Consider the following 21,447-nt stretch of genomic DNA (forward strand, 5'->3'; position numbering starts at 1 on the left):
AAGTTGAGATGCTGTGCAGAATGTAAATAAAAATAGAATGCAATGATTTACATGTAAACCATATTTTTAAAAAACACATTCCAAAAACGTTGGCACAGGGCATATTTACCACTGTGCTGCATCACATCTTCTTTTAACCACACTCTGTAAGTGTTTGGGAACTGAGGAGACCAATTGCTGTAGTTTTGAAAGTGAAATGTTTTCCATTCTTGTTTGATATAGGATTTCAGCTGCTTAACAGTTCAGGAGCTCATTTGTTGTATTTTTCATTTCATAATGCGCCAAAAGTTCTCAGTGGGTGGCAGGTCTGGACCACAGTCAGGCCAGTTTAGCACCTGAACTCTTTTAAAACGGAGCAATGCTGTTGTAATACACGCAGAATGTGGTTTGACATTGTCTTGCTGAAATAATCAAGGCCTTCCCTGAAAAAGACGTTGTCTGGATGGCAGCATATGTTGCCAAAACCTGTATATTTCATTCAGCATTACACCTTCACAGATGTGCACGTCACCATGCGATGTGTACTAAAGCACCCCTATACCATCATGAATACTGGATTAGGGTTTAAATGGTTTAGTTTAAATATAGGGTTTATATGATTTGCACATCATTTCATTTTGTTTTTATTTACATTTTGCACATCGTCCCAACTTTTTTGAAATGGGGTTGTACTTTCTTTACTTATTTACTTTTTTTATGTCCTTTGAATTTTTAATTTCATGATTGCAAATTACTTTTAAATGACACTGAACTATGCAATATAAACAGATCTTTACCAAATTAAAATCTTTTGAGTAAATTTTTTCAACAATCTAAAATGTTGACATTTTTATGTAACAACCATTAAGGTCCATTCAACAAATGTGTTATATATAATTACATATAAATCAATAAATAGAAATCTGGCTCAATGTATGCACATATACACATATGCAGATGAAATACAGTTTGAATACAGATACAGAAGTTTGGGCACCCCTGGTCAAATGAGATATTTTGTGGATTCTCTAATTTAACAAATTCTCTACAGAGAACTCACTTCTGCACATTTTAATGCGCAATTACTGTTTAATTACTGGATTCAACATAGTGAAAAATGACCAGGGGTGCTCAAACTGTTATGAGAGTATATGTACCATCATATATGTACAAATGGTATTTACCTGTATGTAAAACATATCTGGAAATACATTACAAACCTGACAAATGCTTTGAAAAATATAAGGAAATATATTTCCTTTGCAAAGGAGGAAACAAATTAGACATGCTGCTTCTTCACCTGCACATTCTGCTGCAGGAAACATGAAAGCCCTCTCACACCTCACTAAACAGCCCAAATAAGCATGAACACTCAAAACATCCTGACTGGGGATTTGGAGAAAGAAACTTGACAATTAATTCTTCCTAGATGAGTCTGTGTCACTGAGAACAAGTGACCTTTTAAAACTGTGTTAAATGTGCCATTTTGAAAATGAACTTAATTAAATAATAGCATCACAGAATTAACTAAATTAATTAATGGTATCAAATGCCATCATGTCCTGGCTTAGCGAGGGAGCAGATTTCTCCAAAGAGAGAAGCCTTCACTGTCAGCGCTGGTGGTGAAACTGTTCACAGTGTGGATGAAAGGCAGGCAGAGTCAGCTCGCTCACGGTCAACTCCTTACCTCACTGATCTGAGAGGTCAAGAGGCTAAGCTGAAGATCAAAGACGTGGCTAAATCTAATTTAGGCCAGTACAAACGTGGCGCATCAAGCATGGAGTGACAATGAGTGCAGTGTTTCTTCATTGCAATGACTGCCAGTGAGACGAAAAGAACCCCACAAGACGCAGCGAAGCTGAATTTGATATGTAGGGTATTATTTATTTAACACAGGCATAATGATGCAATATTATGCCTTATTATATAATATTGGGTCATCTTTTACTGTTCCAGTGTGCTCGTATCTGAAAAGAGCTACTGCAGCAAAACTAAAGACAGATAAAAGGAAAGATTTAACAAAAAGAGGCACTAATTACAGGCAGTGTAGAGACATTTTTGTGCTGGTGGGTGTGGCCAGTTTAGCAAGTTATCTACTAAGAACTTCCATGCAAATGAAACAGGCACAACCTCATAATTAATATAAGACCAGCAAATTATAGAGTCCTGTTGAGCTCTTGTGCTATTAGAATAGAAGATAGAAGCCTGTTTCTGGAAGGCAGGAGAAAAAATGCTTCTATGTTTATGGTTCAAATTGTGATTCCTGAGGTTGAAATAAATAATGACTTTCTCAAGATTTTGACATCGTAAGTCAAAATGATTCCTAAGTTAATACCTGAGTTAGAAATCTGAGAAAATAAGTGATTATGTTGACCTTCGGTTTTGAAATAAATGCTTATTTTCAGTTGGTGGTATGAGCTGAACTTGACTTATGTGCACAGTGCGTTTAGAAACTGTATACTAGTGTAAAATACTTGTTTAATTCCACTGTGTGAATCCTGCTCTTTTAAGACCTGAGTGATTTTGAGTTCCCGGTGAGCGTGACCTCTTAGCAACGTGTGGCGCATCAACAGCTGTGACATTTCAGCCACAGCACACAGTAACAAAGTAACAAGTAGCTTGCACAACCAAAAGATGTGCTTTTAACAACTGGAAAAAAAACCTCTCAAAAAATGATTTAGACAAAACTTTTTATATTAGTGAATTTGCTCATCTGTAGTGGCTCAATCCAGATTACCTGCACAGTGTAGTTCAATTACAAGTTAATTTAATAAACAAATGCTATTAAATCACAGCTGAATATCTTCTCTGCCTTCCCTTCTTTGGTCAGGCAACTGTAACAAACTTATTCATATGATTGGTCTTTTATCAAGTGTTTTTATTTATTTAAAAAAACAATCTTCCTACTCTTAAACTGCAATAGCATTACTTTACTAAATACTACCCCTGTACATTAGTTACTCTCTAAAACCTATGCAAATCTATACCAATTGGAAAGCAGAATAGTCCTGATAGTCCAATCATATTAAACATACTTTAAAAGGCCTGATGGCGTAACAGCCAGTTATGTTTGTTTAAAAAAAGAGTTCAAAAAAGGCCTAAAAATAAAATATTTCTGAATAAAATGTAACGCGTACAGAGCTGTTGAATGTAATCGAGTCGAGTGAGGTTGGGCTCTCTTATGTTCACCATAGGGATCTTTTGCCATGAATTTAAAATGATCAACATTCAGTACATTGCTCATCACGTTTATGGTGGCAGAAAGTTGTTTCCTGTTTCAGTCAGCTGTAGTAGGCAGTGCACACATGAACAAATTACATACAAGGAGATGCAAAACCACTATAACATATAGTACTGTGAAAAATCAAAGACCACATGCTCTTTTTTTGAGTCAAAAGTTTTTTCAGGAGGTATTTCTGAGGAGACTAAATTTAATAAATGGAAGGAAAAATCAAAAGAAAATAAGTGAAAAAAACAAGATGTTCCAAAACTGGACTTCAAAAAATGATGGAGTTGATTTGTAAATCCTTTAAAAAAACGAACTGACTGTTGTAAGTGATTCTTAACACACAGCACATTCTGAATCCTAAATACGTTTTGTCACAAAAGCCGTTACTGTCCCTTGTCAAAGCACTGCAAGATCAATGTTTCACAGAGGAAAGGTGACACTGTCACGAACTGTTTTAGGCAGAATATCAAATGGATCTCTTCTCCCTACAAAATGCACTATGTAGGTCTTAGAATAATGAATACTGCATCTAAACAGTGCACAGTGTGTCTGACACAGAATCACTCTGTATTCAGGCATGTGTGCACAATTCATACTGGACATAAAGTGTAATATTTGTGTGCAAAAGCCAAAAATCAGATAATGCACTATATAGAGAGCTGTGAGCCATGTTGTAACGGTGGAGACGTGGAGACGGGATGCAAATGCGAGTTGCTTTTATTGAAATTAGAGTTAGCAGAGTCCAGAGTAGCAGAGGTTTGAAGAATAGACAAGTCCATGACAAAAACAAAACCAAACTACAAGATGAAAGAAATCAAGAGACAAGGTAACATCCACAAGTACATCCACAATGCAAGACAGAGACTGAACAAACACAGGGGTATAAATACACAGAGGGGAACGAGAAACACCTGGGACTAATGAGGGGTGGAGCACAGACAGGTGGAACAGATAACAAGGGGGCAGGACCAGGGAGGAGACACAGAACTACCAAAGCACATGGTACGAGAAAACAAAAAGGGACATGGCTACCACAGAGGGGAAGAAACAGACACACAGAGGGACAAAAGGAGGAATCTGTGACATGTGAGATTCAGCCTTAGGATTTTCCATGGTATGATCTTATAGATGTTTAATATTTCCCATTTATGGCTTGTTTTTGTTGGAATTATTAGCACTTTACCTGCTTGTTTTATTTTAACGAATATTAAATATTGCACTTAAAAAAAAAAACTTTTATCCATTACATGACTTTGTTTAACTCTGAAACATGAAATTAATTCACTGAATTTATCTAGTTAAATTTTTAAATTAAAATTTTAAATTTAAATTTAAAAATGTAAAAATTTTCACTTCATCAAAACAACCCAACTGCAGTTTGATTAATATTACCTGGAATGCCTAATGAAAAAAAAAAAACTGATTCATAAAAAAATTAATTAAAATTGAGATATCTGTGTATGCAAATGAACTCTTCATATATTATGTCCAAATATAGCATGGCTTGGGTCGTGAAAAGCAGAAAATGTAACCAACTGCCAACTGGGTTTGAATGGCAAAATGAGAAACAGGACATTCTACAGCAGGGGTTATTAATTCTGGTCAGAGAGGGCCAGAGTACAGCACGGTTTGGTCAGTTCTCTGTTCAAACACTCCTTCTAGACCTGATGATAAAGTGATAAGTTGAATCAGATGTGTTTGAGCAGAAAAATCACCAAAATGTGCTAGACTCCTGCCCTTTAGGTCTGGAACTGATGATCCCTGCTTTAAGGCCTCGGAGTCCTCACAGGAATGTACAAATGAGGACTGCAGGACTGCAAGTGTTCCACTCAGGATAGGGTTTAAATCTGGTTTAAGTTTGACTATCAAAGAACTGTAAAACCCTCACTCTGTGACTCATAATTATTAAAAAGCTGAAAAGGAACTTTTAATGGCTTGCTTTGGGACTGGATACAGCAACAAATGTATGTCCATGCATGTAAGTGTGTATGTAAGTGCCACTTTTCCTTGCAGAGTAGGCTATTTGTCTGTCTCACCAATGTAAAATAATCCTTGTTATAGCAATGTTTCAGCAATATATATAACAAAACATTACTTTGTTACATGCATGCTTTTTTTTAATCTATACACTCGATGGACGTTATTTATTTCAATCATAGGTTTCAACTCCATAGATATCCAGTCATATTTCTTAGCTAGCAAGCACTGCCTCAGAAGCAGCACCAGCGAATTCAAGCACACTTATAACAAATCAAGGGTGTGCATGTCATAATTTGAACGCACTCCCTTAATTGCACAGCATTTATTCATTATATTAACAACAAATTAAGACTGGAGTGCACATTCAGAGGAGATCCAAAAATATTTGTGGCCTAGTACAAGTACAGAAAGCAGCTCTATATAAACTTCATACAGATACAGCATAAAAATAGCAGAAATGTCTTGCATTCTTGAGTGTCTCCTTGAGTGCAACAAGGGCACTCTCGGAAGATACCAGTGTGAAATTTTAAATGCTCAGACAGGTCTGCCATGCTAATGTAACCACAAGAGCAGATTTGGATGTGAAACTACTTTTTTCACGTTTGCAAAATTATTGGGATGATGAGATGAAATGGGTTATTTTTGCTATATATGCATAAAATCTATTCCAGATCCGTCACAGGCAGCGAGTTAAGCCAGGATATGTTTGCTGTGTAGCCTTATTAGGGGCAATCCAACACTTGTAGTCATCAAAGCAGGCAGGGGTTAAAACACAAGCAGGCAGCCACAAACTAGACAAATCCATAATCAAAAAGCAGAGTAAAGGTCTAAAATATGAGGAAATATAGAAACAACAATGCAAACAGGAATAAGGAAACAGCTCAGACATGCAATAAAAATGGCAAGATCTTTTAAAGAAACAAACTGAGCAATGCAGTATATATGGACCATTCTACCAAATTAGATCAAACTGCAGTACCAAAATAAAAAGTAAATAAATAAATAAATAAATAAGTACTCAGACTTTATTTACAAATATTGGATGACCTATTTAAACCCTAGGCACTGCCAGAGATAGTGATAATAAACTAAAAATATCTGAAAATCTGAAATCTGTACGTGTTTTGCATACATATCACACTGTTTTTTTTTTTTTGGGATTTGGTTTGTGGTCTCCACTAATTTCAACTACACATAGGTTTTGCTACAAATGAATGACAAGTGATCTGATGGCTCAGAAGTTCCATGTTTCCTTAATTCTAAACACATTAAAGAGCTGTGAATGTGTGGGGTTGGTTGTAGTCATTTGAGTGCATTAGGGGTGTTTCTTTGATGTAAAAGGTGCAAAATGTGATGAAAACTAAATAACTGACTATGATGGAAAAGCATGCTTGAAGATGGGATGAAAAATACAGTTCAGAGCCATTGCAGAACAACTGGGAATTCCAAAAGCATGAACAAAGTAAGGAATATTTCGAAAAAAGAAAGGAACTACTGGAGGTTAAGCAATTTGCAACGATCAGGTCGACAGTGCCAGGAACATTGTTATAGTTGTGAAGAAAAACTCAAGAACAACATCTAAAGAAATAAAAGATAGTCTACAGAGTGCAGGGGTGAAAGTGTCAGTACTCACTATTTGCAGAAGACTTCAAGAGAAAGAATACAAAAGCTAGACAACAAGATGTAAATCTCAAATCAGCACCAAGAACAGAAGGGCCAAAAAAGAGCACAATAATGAGCAACAAGGGGTCTGGAACAAGGTTTTATGGTAAGATGAGGTAAAAAGAAATCTTTATAAAGTGATGGGAAGGGAAATGTGAGGGAAATGATCCTATAAGCACACCTCTTCATCTGTTAAGCATGGAAGAAGCAGTGCCTTGGCTTGGGCAATGCATGGCTGCTTTTGGAACCGGCTCACTGGTCTTCACTGATGATGTAACTAGTGAAGAAAGCAGCACAATGAATTATGATATGTGCATAAACATCTTGTCTTCTCATGTCTAGGCAAATGCCTCACTTGCTGAAAGTTCATAATGTAGCAAGACAAAAACAAGCACCAACTGAAAAGCAAAGCCATAAATGCTTGGCAGAGCATTCCAATGATTCACAGACCTGTCATTTACAAAGTCAATTATTTCTTACAGCATCTTGCGATTACTGGCATGAGCTATTTATAAATACTCATTTTTTTATGAATGTGTCGTTCAATATGTATGCATGTGTAATAAAGTCCCTATGTAGATAGCCTTCAAATATAGTTTTACCAAAGTTTCTTCTGCATATGGATGTGCTCTTTTTTATGCTTATGTTACAGTTACAGGTGTGCAACTTCTGGGCCTTATACTCATTCATCCATTCATTTATTTGGTTGTTTTTGTAATACATTTAATTTTAATATTGCTCAGGCTATGACTTCAACACCCATGAAAACTTACCTAGCTGTCAGTAACGTTTAAATCTTCATATGAACTTGACAGTTTAACACCATGCAATTTCTTTTCAGAGCCTGCTTCTTTTAGTAGAAGCTGACAGACATCTCCTTTACAAAGAGCAGCAAATTACAACTAGAGTGCAAAAAGCTGTTTGCCACTTGATATAAAGGTAGAAACAACTGAAACTATTCTTCATATAGATAAAACACAAATGTAACAAACTGTATTTTGCAGTGCCAGATAGTCCAGGAAGATATTGCTGAAAAGTTTCCAATGTCTGCTGAACTGATTATACCTGCTTTTTTGTACAAGTTACACTTTACCTAAATTCAGTGTCCTGTTTCAAAACAAACGTAACAACTGGATAACTGCAAAGTTAATTGATATCAGATCTGACAGAACATTGTCCCCCAGATACTGCACATTTTGTGGGAAAACTGGCCATCTCTATTCCAATGACCAAACAGCTAAGGATAGTGTGCAGAAAAATCCAGAAAATGTTTGTCAGTTGGTATAAAGGTGGCCAACAGCTCTATGCTTTACATAAATACAGCACTACAGTAACTATTAACTCTTACCTTGTGGAATGTTTACATGAATGTGCCAAGGAAAATCCTGGAATATATTCTAGTGAAATATTAAATGCCTATGAAGCAGACGTCTGCTGTGCTAAAGCCAGATAGGAAGTTCATACTGTTCTCTCAAACTATTTGTCTTGTCCTGGGTTTTACTTCTCCTTCTCCTCTAAGCATCTAATATGTTTATTGGGTGATGCCTTTTTCAAGCCTTGCTACACAACATTTACATAACCATATCATGAACATGACATGGCAGATGTCACATGTTGTTATGAGCTGTTATGACAGATTATGTCATGTAGTATAACAGTGTCATATTAGCATTATTGGTAATTGTCTTGACAGATGTTATAATTTATTTGATGTCATGATACCTAACTGGATTACACTCAGCAATAATTAGCATGTGACATAAGTGGTCATGACATCAAACTTTATGGTAATATGATGTTAGGATTTCTGGGAGCCAAACTACAGTGCACATTTACTGGAGCCGAGAAAATATCTGTCACATGGTATAAAGTTTGCAGACAGGTGTATGCATATTAGCAATACAATGGTAAAGTAATAAAGAATCCCACAACAAGTATTTATAAGAGACTTGCTTAAACAGGTATTCTTTTATGAAATCTCTAATGCAAATGGAACAGATTTCAGTCATGCAAAAGTAACTGTGCTTGTAGTTTGTAGTACATATATAATTTTTTAATAGTGCATCTACCTTCCTGATTTCAACATCTTTTAATAAAGCAGTCATTAATATTTAATTATTTAAACTGCTGTTTCGACAATGAAAAATATTTCTGGCTATGCTACCATGACAACACAGATGTAGTTATGCGGCTGCTGTTCCTTTCAGAACCTGCTTGCTGTGTTGAAAGGATGTAAAACATGGTTATCCCTATGGGCAAGAAACTGAATGTATTTTCAAGGGAATCCAGAAAATGTTTGTAACGCTGTACAAAGACAGCAAACAGATCTATGCTTTGTATAAATACAACACTGAAGTAAGCAATAATTATTGAATATATATATTTGAATTCTTACTATTATACCAAGGACATCACTGAAACATTATTGTAAAGTTTTAAATGCTTATTCAACTGATATTTGTCATGCTTGAGTAACTAGTTACAGATATGCATACACACTCACTGGCCACTTTATTAGCTGCCTTGTCCATTTCATCCAGGCTACTTACCATATAGGTACACTTTGTAGTTCTACAGTTACAGATAGCAGTTCACCTGTTTCTCTGCACAATTTGTTAGCCTTTCTTTGCTCTGTTCATCAGTGGTCAGGACTCCCACAGGACCACCACTGAGCAGGTGTCATTTGGATGATAGATTATTCTCAGCACTGCAGCAACACTCATGTGATACAGGTACAGATACAAAGTATCTACTAAACTGGACAGTAAGTGTATATTGTGTCTTGTACTACTGAAGCACATGCAAACTGAGCCTATAACTGGGGAAATAAAATCAAAAATCATGAAGGATTACAGATGAAAAGATTTAGTTACAGTACAGAATATGGCATATGATTTTATCATTTTGGAATTCACTGTTTCAAAACTCATATTTGGTGGGCATAAATCTGCCTTTGAGATGATCTATTGCTGCCATTGTAGTTTGTGTTGAAGGACCTTCACCTTAAAATGCTTAACTTTAATTATGTATTTATTTATTTTTGTTTATTTCACCATGTGGTACGTGCCACGGAATAAACAGACAGGCAGAATGTCTTTAAATGCAAAAAGATATCATTCATCAAAAAAGGGCAAATGAGGAAAGCAGGCTGCTTTACATTTTGAAAAAGCAAAAGGAGCATGGAACACTTTACCAGATTCAGGTGTTTAAACTTTATTAGCGCTTTGGCATATAGTTCAAAAGGCCGTAGCCCAGTGTTGCTTTTGGACATGTTTGCACAATAAGTAATGAAGCAGACAACAAACTAATCCTTTTCATGCTTGTCAAAAAGTTCAGTTCACTGGGACAGGACTGAGCAGTCAGCTTGGTTGTTGCTATGCCAACAACACACATAGCATTGCTGCAAGGGTGAGTTCATGTTGCTGGTGAAAGTTCACAAAAATCTAACAGAGGACAAAAAAAATATTGTCGCATTTTTGCCATCCAGAAAGTCCTATTTAGTGCTGAAGATATCAACAGTAATACACTAGCATTCAATTATTAATGCCTGAATAAATCACAAAAATACATCATGTGCGGTGTGTCAATGTCTTCAGAAGTTGCAGTTATTATTGGTGATATTTATATGAATAATGTCTCACTTGTCACTAATAAAAAAATGGGACGATTCTTTCAACGGTATGTTTTGTAAATTTTCAAAATGTATAGAGTGGAAGGCCCACACTCAACAAATGACTGAGCAAGAGTGTAGCTGCTTCAACCATTTTTTGTTTATTTTTTGTTTATTGTGGACATACATTAGTTCATGTCAACCTCAGTGCTACACAAAATCACTCAGAGGTGCTACATGTAATTCATGTATGTAACTATGTAACTATGTAATTAATGGTTAGTACACAAAATAATTAAGCATAGCAAAATGACAGCAATAATGACATTTCTAAGGTTCTAGCCAAACAGCTAGGATATAGTGAAAAAATGCAGATGAACTAAAATGTTCTGACTGCTTTTGAAGTTGAAAAAATTGTTACACACTGTACTGAACCCAAACATCACAACTGAAAAGTCTGTTCTACATCTTTATAGCATGACTTGGTCAATTTGATCCTCTTGATTTGTTGTTGCATAATGTGGTTTGATATGAGATTTTGGGACTTCATTGCCCTGATGTACAACTTCATTGTACTTTCTCAAGTACTCCAAAGATACTTGTAACATGATACAGTGACTGCAAAGTCTGTGCTTCACAACACAAAAGTCACCAAAAACTCCTGCATATTGGAGGGTCTCAATGAGTGCTCCCACTGCACTATTGAAAAATGTTCTTGTGAAGTTTCAAGTGCTCTTGGAAATGAAACTTGTTATGCTTAAGAGATGGCAGTGACAAATTTATACATTACTGTATGTGAAGAGAAATTTATCTTTTTCTTTCTGTGTAACACGCTATGCTACTTTATCAGATACAGGTTTCCTACTGTTTTGTTCTGTTAAACAAGTGATACATAATAATAATGGCTGTATAATGATTGTACAACATTGTTTTAAGGTACATATAAACTGAGTTTAACTGTGTATGGCCATTTTCTTATCAGAGCTTGTTCAATTTAAGATAAAGCTGAAGGATATCGCAGTCCTGATCAGTAATCTAGTACAAGGATGGCAGGTCTGTGCTTCATCAACAAGTTAGTTGATTGATTCTACCATATAAATAACTGGATTAGACTTTGGTAAAGGCTGTTTGGATTATTTAAATGTTCTAAAATGTTTGTGTCCAATGATCTTTGCATTAAGTTTTAATTTGCAACTTGATAATGTACATGTTGCCAAGTTCAACTTTTTAAACTCAGGGAATCTCAAAGCTGTGCACAGTGTAGTCTTTGTGGCTTTTATGTGCACATCAAGTTTTCTAACCATTTATCTTATACTGCTTGGGTTTCAATCTGTAAGAGCCATTAACACTGCAAAAAAGTATTTTCCACAGAGCCTGCATGTTTTGTCAAGACACTGATGGACATCTCGTTCCCTAAGAGCAGCAAATTATGACTTCTGTGCACATTTATATGGGCCTCAAAGTTGTTTCTTACCAGGTACAAAGATAAAAAACAGCTCCATGCCTCAATAGAAAAGTGGAAAACACAACTAAGTGCTGCAACTAAACTAAAAACTCCAGTATTTTGTAGGGACTCCATGAATGCAATGAATGTACTCTAGGAAGACACTCTTGCTAAGCTTCTAATTCCTAGAACTGAAATCTGTCATGCTCAAGTGACCACAGTACCCAGTATGTTTAAAGATCTGTCTGTTGTTGCACTTTCAAATAGAACTATATGTACACTTTATAAAGATATTGTCACAAGCTGCTTCCTGGTTCTGGTCACAAACAAAACAAGCGTTGTATTTTTGATCTGCCAGGAAAAAATCTTAAAAATATGACTTTAGTGAAACAATCGTCTGATCCTGATATTTTAAAGAATGTCGTTCTGATGGTAAATATTCTTTCAGAATATAGCCTCTGCTCTCAGCAACACCTTCTTATTACTCTAGCGCAAATTTACATGTGGATTAAAAAGGCAGAGAAAATCTGTGCAAAACTGGCCGCTGAGTGTTGCTGTAACTCTAGTAAATCCAGCGAAATATGTAATTAGCCACAATTTCGACATCCCCAGCCCTTTTGCGCAATCCGTCTATGTTATACACGTGCATGAGGCAGAAAAGGCTTAGTATATCAGACCCTGAGACTTGAATGAACATTCACTGGAGTTCCTAAAATATTTGTCACTTGTTCTGTTCATCTTACATAAATACAACACCAGAGGCCTGCCAAGCTCCTGTATGTTGGAATGTCTGCAGGAGTCCAACAAAAGATGCTGATCCACTGCACCTTCAAAAACAAGATCTGACCCAAACAGGAACCAATGGAACTTACAGTTTTAGTTCTAGTTCATTTACTACCTGCTTGAGACTGCTATGATGGTCACTGTGATTAATGATCTCACTGTCTTTTTGGTCATTTTATGCCACTCTAAAGCAACTAATTTGGATAATTAGCTACCCTGCTTGCTATTTACAGTGGTACACAAAAATTGTGTGGTCAAATAACACATTTTGTTAATTTTCCAGAGTGAAAATAAGTATAAATATATATCTCTACAGATAACACACCTCTGCATATGTAAATGCAAGACGTTTTGCACAATTATATGCTTCAAACTTTGTGGGAACAGTTTGAGGAAGGCCCTTTTCTGTTCCAGCGTGACTGAGCCCCAGTGCACAAAGCAAGGTCCATAAAGGCATGGTTGGGTGAGTTTGGTGTGAAAGAACTTGAACTTTTGTCCAGTCCTTGGGCAAGACTCCTAACACTACCATCACCTACCTGTGTAAAATGATCAAACTGTAAGTCACTCTGGATAAGACCATCTGCCAAATGTCATCAAAGTAAATGATATCTGCTATGGCCAAAAACTGTATTTATGTTTGCAAATTGTCATAAGCCTCTGGCAAATGTAAACTAGCCTGCATGTCAAATGGGATGCTTCTACATATGTTTTTCTATCTTTATAATAATACGGTTCAAACATTTCTCAAGTCTGTAGGATGTGCCCTATCGATTCCATCTTATCCCAAGATCCTACATGACACATCCACAACAGGCTATGAAGAAAGTTTGAAATACATGCTATCTGTCTCTCACTGTGTGTAATTGGTGGATTTGTATGTCCATCTACATTTTGTGTGAAACCAATTAACTCTCAGGAAATCACTAAGGATGTAGCCACCACATCAGAAACTCTTCATTCTTCATTCAGTCAACATTGGAGACACATGTAAAATGGCGTACAAAGAGTTTACAGCTACTGAAGTTTTGGAAAGTAGCAACAAAGAAAATGCAGCTTTTTGAAACATATGGCCATCATGTTATGTGCAAGTGCCTTTAAAGGAGAATTTCAGAAGATATGCAAAAATCTAGGAAATGCATTTAGACCCCAGAGGGTTAAATATCTAGACATGCACATTCATATAACTGTTAGCAGTTACACTAGTGGTGAACATGTTGCTATTGTAAGACAAGATCTCCCTGGAAATGATGATATGCTTGATCATCTAAGTGATTGGGACAACATGATTGAGTTTGTCTTAAATTATGGATACTCAAGGGAAGTAATTCTCATTTTAGCATGTGGAGTTCATATACATCTAAGCATTTCAGTAGTGGAAATCTTTTTCAGTTGTAGATAGTTGTTGACAGTGATTTGCTGCTTGTATGCCTGGTGCCTGTCAACTAATTTGACTCTGAGGCTGTCTCCGTTAGAGCCTGTCTGCTTTGAGGAGAAGTTGAAGGATGCAGCTTCCCCAATGGGAGGCAAATTGTAGCTTCAGTGCACATTCATTTGAGCACCAAAGATACTTGTAACTGGACGCAAAGATGGAAAGCAGCTGTATGCTTCAAACATGTATAAGACACAGTTGCTTTTGTGTTTGCAACAAAGACAGTCCTGCAAAATGGTTTTGTGAAATGCGATTTGCTCTAAAAATTCTTGTCACTTGGAACAAGGATGACAAACAGCTATACGCTTCATATAAAGGGGAGATCAAATTTGATCTGAGAGGGGGGTGGGGGTGGGGGGGCATTGAGAGGCTAGAATGCTAGCACACAAAAGTTGCAGATCTTATGCATAAAATAAGTATTACTGTATTCTAAGACTCCTAATGTTAAGTAAGTAAACAATTTTACTAACAGAAACTACAATGTGAATGCTTTGTAGTAAAGATAGAATAGTGCCAGAGCTGCTACAGGCCAAGCTGTCCTAACGGTCTGTGCCAGATCCCACATGCTGGTGGACCATGGATTTCCTGACACAGAAGACAGCTGGTATGGCTGGGAAAAAAAACACATTAGACCCCCAGACCATCACTACTGGTGTGCCACAAGGTTTTGTGCTCTCATCCCTTTCCTTCAGTCTCTATTTCAATGACTGTGTGTCTAAGGAACCAGCTGTAAAGATCCTGATGTTTGCAGATGACACCACTGTGGTTGGCCTAATAGCCAATGGCGATGAGTCTGCCCACAGAAAGAAAGTCGAGCAGGTGGTCTCTTCGTGCAGCAGCAATTCTCTGCTGCTAAATGGTGGAAACAGTGGTGGACTTTGGGCACAACTCTTCCTCCCTACCCCCCTCAAAATTAATGTCTCTTGGGTGCCACTGCTCGCCAGCCCTCTGGACCGGCTTGACCACCATCAAGCTCCATGCTGTACTACGCCGTGCAAACCTCACCCTCACAACCTGACCCCACTGATGCTGAGGCTGCCGCCACTGCTGCTGCATGAACTAAACTAATCAAATTAATCATTGCTCCACCTGTTTTCCCTGTTTTTGTACTAACAATGTTTACTATCCGGTGTCGACCAGAGGAGGATGGGTTCCCCTTCTGAGTCTTGGTTCCTCTCAAGGTTTCTTCCTGTTTCCTAGGGAGTTTTTCCTCGCCACTGTCGCCACTGGCTTGCTCATGGGGGCTTGGACCCGGATTTCTTTCTGTAATGCTGATTTCCTTGCAAAGCTGCTTTGTAACAACACCTGTTGTAAAAAGTGCTACATAAATAAACTTTACTTACTTACTTACTTACTTACTCTCTGTGGTTTCAACTGTGGAGTCACTCAAGGTCCTGGGCACCACCATGTCCAGGAATCTGAAGTAGGAGAGGAACATGGTCTCCTCGCCAAGAAAGCACAGCAAAGAATGTTCCTCCTGAGACAGCTGAGCAAATTTAACCTGATGATCTAGTTCTACACAGTGATTACGATCTGGTTTTGGTTCCTCCACCTCACAAGAACGAGCCAAACTCCATAATCAAGACAGTAGAGAGAATCCTGGACATCACCTCTTCCAGCCACTTCCCTCTGGTAGAAGAATCAGGGCCATCAAAACCAGCACAACCAGACATGCCAACAGCTGAGTGTTGTGTAAGGCTTTTCCAACCCAGCAAGAGCATCTATGGTAGAATGCATGTGTGGGTGGAGCATGGATATGGATAGTGTACATTTCTTAAAATCCTGTTCAGACACAAAAATTCTGTTCAGACACTAAAATTATTTAGATTTAATTATTTGTGTTTAAAACTCTGGATATTTTAATAAAATGAGTAAGAACAGAGTTCCCATCTGGCATCACATGTACCATGCCATTTACTAGAACTATGTAAATGTTTTATTCGTATAAGGAGCACTGGGAGTTGAAAACTATAGCTTAACTCAAAATTTTCCTCTAATTTTGCTTCTACAAACAAAAGGTTTTAAAGTATGCTGAAGATTTTTATTGCAGTTTCTTGTTTCCTTCACTTCTTTTGCTTTCATGTTTATTGTTTTGGTTAATATTGATGTTTAGCTTGCATTCTGCATTCTACTCCATATTTTATGCTTCTGCTCCTCAGAGAACCTTCAACAACTTACCACTACAGAAAGAAATCCCACTTTGTTGTTTATCTTTAGAATTTAGAGGACCACATTTGCTCTTTCTCTCTGAAGACACCGTGGATGAAGGAAAGAAGGGAGCAGACATTCTTGGGTGGCATAAAGATCACAAGATCATCGACAAGACATACAAAACTAACACTGGAGTCTAGCTGTACAAGGCAATTGTCAATGCACATAGCTTTGCAAGAGCATGGTGAATGGTGGTCTCTGATTTTTGCACAGTACTATGTGTGTGTACTCACTTGTTTAAAACCTTTTATCTCAGCATTAAATGTATGTTTTGCTTTTTAACTCACTTTGTAACATATACAAACAGACATACACAGTAAAAAAGTAGGAAGAATATCTTATTTTTTAGAAAAATAGCTTTGACGTTATAAGCTGGTTAGAAAAATAAAGGTTTGATTCCAGATACATAGATTTGTTCATTTTCATCCGCAGCATACATGCTTTCATTTAATGAAGGGTTGATTAGATAGACCAAGTATGAGATGGTAACTATAGTTAAAACAGGGCTGAAATCAAGAGAGGTTTAGAAATGGTTAGACAAACACATTAAAAACATAAAATCGCTGCTTAGGAAATTGGATTTATTCTAATTTTAGTGCTTTCTTGAGCAAATAAACACGGACTGCTCAGATCATTATTTTTAATTGTTTCGTTTTCTTAGTTTTATTGCATTTCTCAGAAATACAGGTTCTACACATTGTACTACTTCAGCTGTACCTAAATCCTTTGTTATCTAAAATCCCCATGATAAAATTTTCATCTAATGTTACTCAATGCATGCAGATGGATTTTCTATCACTGTGCTGTGGGCATGGCAAATCACAGGAATATTGACCAGACAAAACCACTAAAACCACTGTCTTGCAAATGTTCAATGCCAACACTGGCAGTGAAATCAGAATCTGCTTAAACATTGTTCTGTTTCATATCACAGACAAGTAACACCACAGCGGTTTGCAACGTCCATCTTTTTCACCCTCTTCTGCTCAAGCAGTCAAAGATGTAGATCTGAAAAAGAGACAGGGGGAAAAAGTTTTGATCTCATGATTTCAGACTGCTCCCCCCAGTCTCTCTCCTACAGCCGGCCTAACACAACTTAACATTCAGTTCATCACTGTGCCCCAATTTAAAATCCATTATGCAAACCATGCCTGCTTCATTCACTCAGGCACACAGTCGGGTCAGAGAATATTTGATTTCAGGGCAAATCAATGAGAAACCTAGGCTGTTCAGTGCAACTGATATAATTTTCAATGAATTCTAATTTAATCAAACAGGATGATACACACAGAGAGTGAAGTAATTCCTCTCCAATATATACAATTATTTGGGCGGCAACAGTATTTAGAAGCAGCTATGATTATGAATTTTTAATAGTGGAAAAAGTGCAGTGTTTCACTGGAAAAGCTTTGCATTGAAATGTTGCCCTCCATTGCATCACTGCTGTTTCTTAGTGCAATAATCGAGAATTAACTCCCAGGCAGTACCTACAGTTCATGGTGGACCTGTGTGAGCGGAATTTAGTGTCATGGTACAAAATCATTGCACATGAGAAGCTAAAGCTGTAATCACCAAACAGAGTCACTTCAGCTATTTTAAATCAGTTTAGGTCAAAATTTCAAAAACATGGATAAATGCAATGCCAGGTTGCCATAAGCCTTTTTTAATGGGAAATGTGTAATCCCAGCGTAAAAAGGGAAAAACTGAAATAAAAAATATGTGCAAACGCAAAAAATAAATAAATAAATAAAAATCATGAACAGTATTTACCATGCCTTAAATAGTACTGTAAACTACTGTATTTTAATACAAGGCATATTTTAACAATAAGTGTATCTTAATTGGAGTTTGACTGACCTAACAAACAATAACAAATACGATTTTTTTAAGTCGAAAAAAATGAAGGAAATGGATAGTAGAGATGCATTATCTGATTCAGCTCAGATCAAACTGGCACATTTTGCTCCAGACATATAATTGGAAATGAGTCATTTGATTTTTCGTAAATCTGTACAATTGATTTTGGCCAATCTTGGCCAATAAATGAATGAATTATGCATGACTCTTTGTCAGTTACCTTACTTTTGATGTAGCAATTTACTTGATTCATGTTATTTAAAAAGGCAACTGATTTTTAATTTGCCAGTTTGGCCTATTAAAGAGTAAATAATCTTACTGAAATGTGTTGATGTGATGCTTGTGTTTGTTGAAGTGATTCCTGGTGGACTTTGAAGTATGTTTTGGATCATTGTGCTGTTTAAGAAGCCAACCTTTTTTTTGAGCTTCAGGTTCTTGACTGACTGCATTGAATTTGGTCCAGAATTCGCTAATATTTAGAGGAATTCATTCTTCCATCTACTTGTACAGTGTTTCTTGTGCCACTGGCTGACACACAACCCCAAATCATAAGAGTTGGCAAGGTGTTCCTGTCATCAAATGCTGCTCTGTTTTTCTCCAAACCTTCATTTTGTGGTTGTGGCCAAAGAGTTCCATTTTCACTTCATCAGTTCGCAGCAATGGTTTCCAAAATGCCTCAGGCTTATCTAGATATCATTTTGCATACTTCAGATGTTGACTTCTGTGATAAAGTCATGGGTAAGGCTTCTTTCTTGATGGATCTTTGATGCAGATTATGTTTGTGCAAGAAATGCAGTACAGCAGAATGATGCACCACCTCCCTGCAGATCCTTTGCTATTATTTGGGGGTTTTGCTTTCCCTTCCTGGCCAGCATACAAAAAGCTCTTTCTGAGATTTTTCTTGATATTCTACGTCTTGCCTTGACTTCCACAGTTTCTCCTAACTGCCATTCCTTAATGACAATTCAGACAATATAATTGCAAGCTTCAAGTGCTGTGATATCTTTTCATACCCCCTAATATACATCAGTTAGCTTTATTGTCAGATCCTGAGCCAGCTGCTTAGAGGAGTCCAAGGCTATTGAGTGTTAGCACAACATATTACACTTAGAATTGTCATTGACTGACAATGCCTAATGACAATTCCTGACCTGCCTAACCAGTCTTGACAAGTTAATTATGGTCTAATGAGTTAATTTAGTTGTAAAACACACCTGGAAGGGTGTCCAAACTGTTTTTAAGTTAATCAATATAAAATCACTGTACAATAACATTTGTAAAAAAATTTGATTTTTAAAATGTGTTTACTTCCTTTCACTTCAAAAATCAAGAAAATACAGTGCCTTGCAAAAAAGTAATAAAATCAAACTATTCCAACCAGTATTTTCTTGAAAACCAGTATAATCTTAAAGTCAATAACAGTTGGTAGAACCACCTTTTGCTGCAAAAACAGCTTTGTCTATTGGATTATGTTTCTACCAGCTTTCGCACACTCTTTGGGAGTGATGTTTGCCAATCTTTCCTGCTCCAGCTGGTTCATGTTTGTTGGATAACATTTGCGGACTGCAATTTTCCAATTGTATCAGATTAAATTGAGATCTGGAATTTGACTTGGCCATTGTGGAACATTCACCTTTTTGTTGTTCAACCACTTCTGTATTGCTTTGGCCTTGTTTAGGATCATTGTCCTAGTGAATGGTGAAGTTTCTCCCAAGCTTCAGTTCTTTGGTAAACTTGCAGTAGAGTTGGCTTGCAGTATATCCTTGTGTTTTGCACCATTCATCTGTCCTTTAATTTTAAAAAGATGCCTGGTCCCCACTGAGGAAAAGCATCCTTGCAACATAATGCTGCCACCTCGCACTTCACTGTTGGGATAGTGTTTGTTGAGGAATTGGCAGTGATAGGTTTATATCACATAGCATCTTAAAATTTTGGCCATAAAACATCCATTTTCGTCTAATCTGACCAAAAACTTTATCCCACATTTTGGCTGTCCAGCCGTGCTTTAATGTGTTTTTCTTTAGTAATGGCTTCTTTCTAGCCGCCCTCCCATACAGGCCAGTTGTATGCAGAGCTCATGTTATTGTTAACTGGAGCACCCTCACTCCAGTCTCAGCCATTGAACTCTGTAACTCCTTTAAAGTGATTGTTCATCACTCTGTGGCTTCTCTCACAAGTCCCTTTCTTGCCCTTTTGCTGGGTTTTGAGGGATGACCTTGTCTAGGCAGTGCCTGAGTGGTATGATGCAGTTTGCATTTCCTCACAATTGATCCAACAGTTCTCACTGGGATAGCCAAACACTTCAATATAATTTTGTGCCCTTTTCCTATTTTGTGCATGCCTACAGCTTTATCAGTAATATCCTTTGAATGATCCTTGGTCTTTATTTTTACAGCTTTCCATTAAATATACAGTCTGACCAATGAGTATAGAATTAAGGGGGTCCTTTATCCAAAAAAGTGAACTTTTTTAATGGTTCACAGGTAGAGACCAATTGTAAGCCAGTTGTGTCATATTTCATCTGTGTAAACGTGGAGCTTCCTGAGCACAGGGATTGAATACTTAAGCAAATGGCATTTTAAGTTAGTTACGGAGCTCTGCTGGTGACATCCTGTAATGATAAAAATAATGTGTGGTCATGACTTAGTAAGACATGGGAGTAAGATAATTAAGCCATGGCCACGACTTAGTAAGGCACGGGAATGAGATCCTAATGCGTGGCTACAACTTAGTAAGGCATGATCTTGTTCCCACTCCTTACTAAGTCGTGAGACAGACAGTTTAAACTAATGAGGAAGTAACCTAGACAGCACTGGCCTGTGCAGTGATGAAAGTCTGAACCTAAAAAACAACTTAAAATACATGTAATTGGCACCTTCTATAATATTACAAAACATTGGATGAACATCTGAGTTGAGATGACCATTAAATCACATATGCTTAACTTTTAAAAGGAATAAAAGCCTTATTTTTCCACTCAGTCTGGGTAACTAAGATGAAAGGGAGAATTAAGATGGAACATATGTTTGATTTCCTATTTTAAGATCTGAAAAGTGCTTGATTCATAAACTCAGTCTTCACACTCATCATCCATGGACTCTATGGGTCAATATCCACAATCTATTAAAACTGTCTCTTTAGATCTTCATCGAACCTGACTGTTATTTTAAACTGACATTTTCACAAACAGTTGCTCAGAAGCAGTTGAGTTCATCGTTGATCTCATATGATCCTCCTCAGAGGTAATAATAAGTCACTGCATG

This window comes from Colossoma macropomum, unplaced genomic scaffold, assembly GCF_904425465.1.
Source record: "Colossoma macropomum unplaced genomic scaffold, Colossoma_macropomum, whole genome shotgun sequence".
Lineage (NCBI taxonomy): Eukaryota > Metazoa > Chordata > Actinopteri > Characiformes > Serrasalmidae > Colossoma > Colossoma macropomum.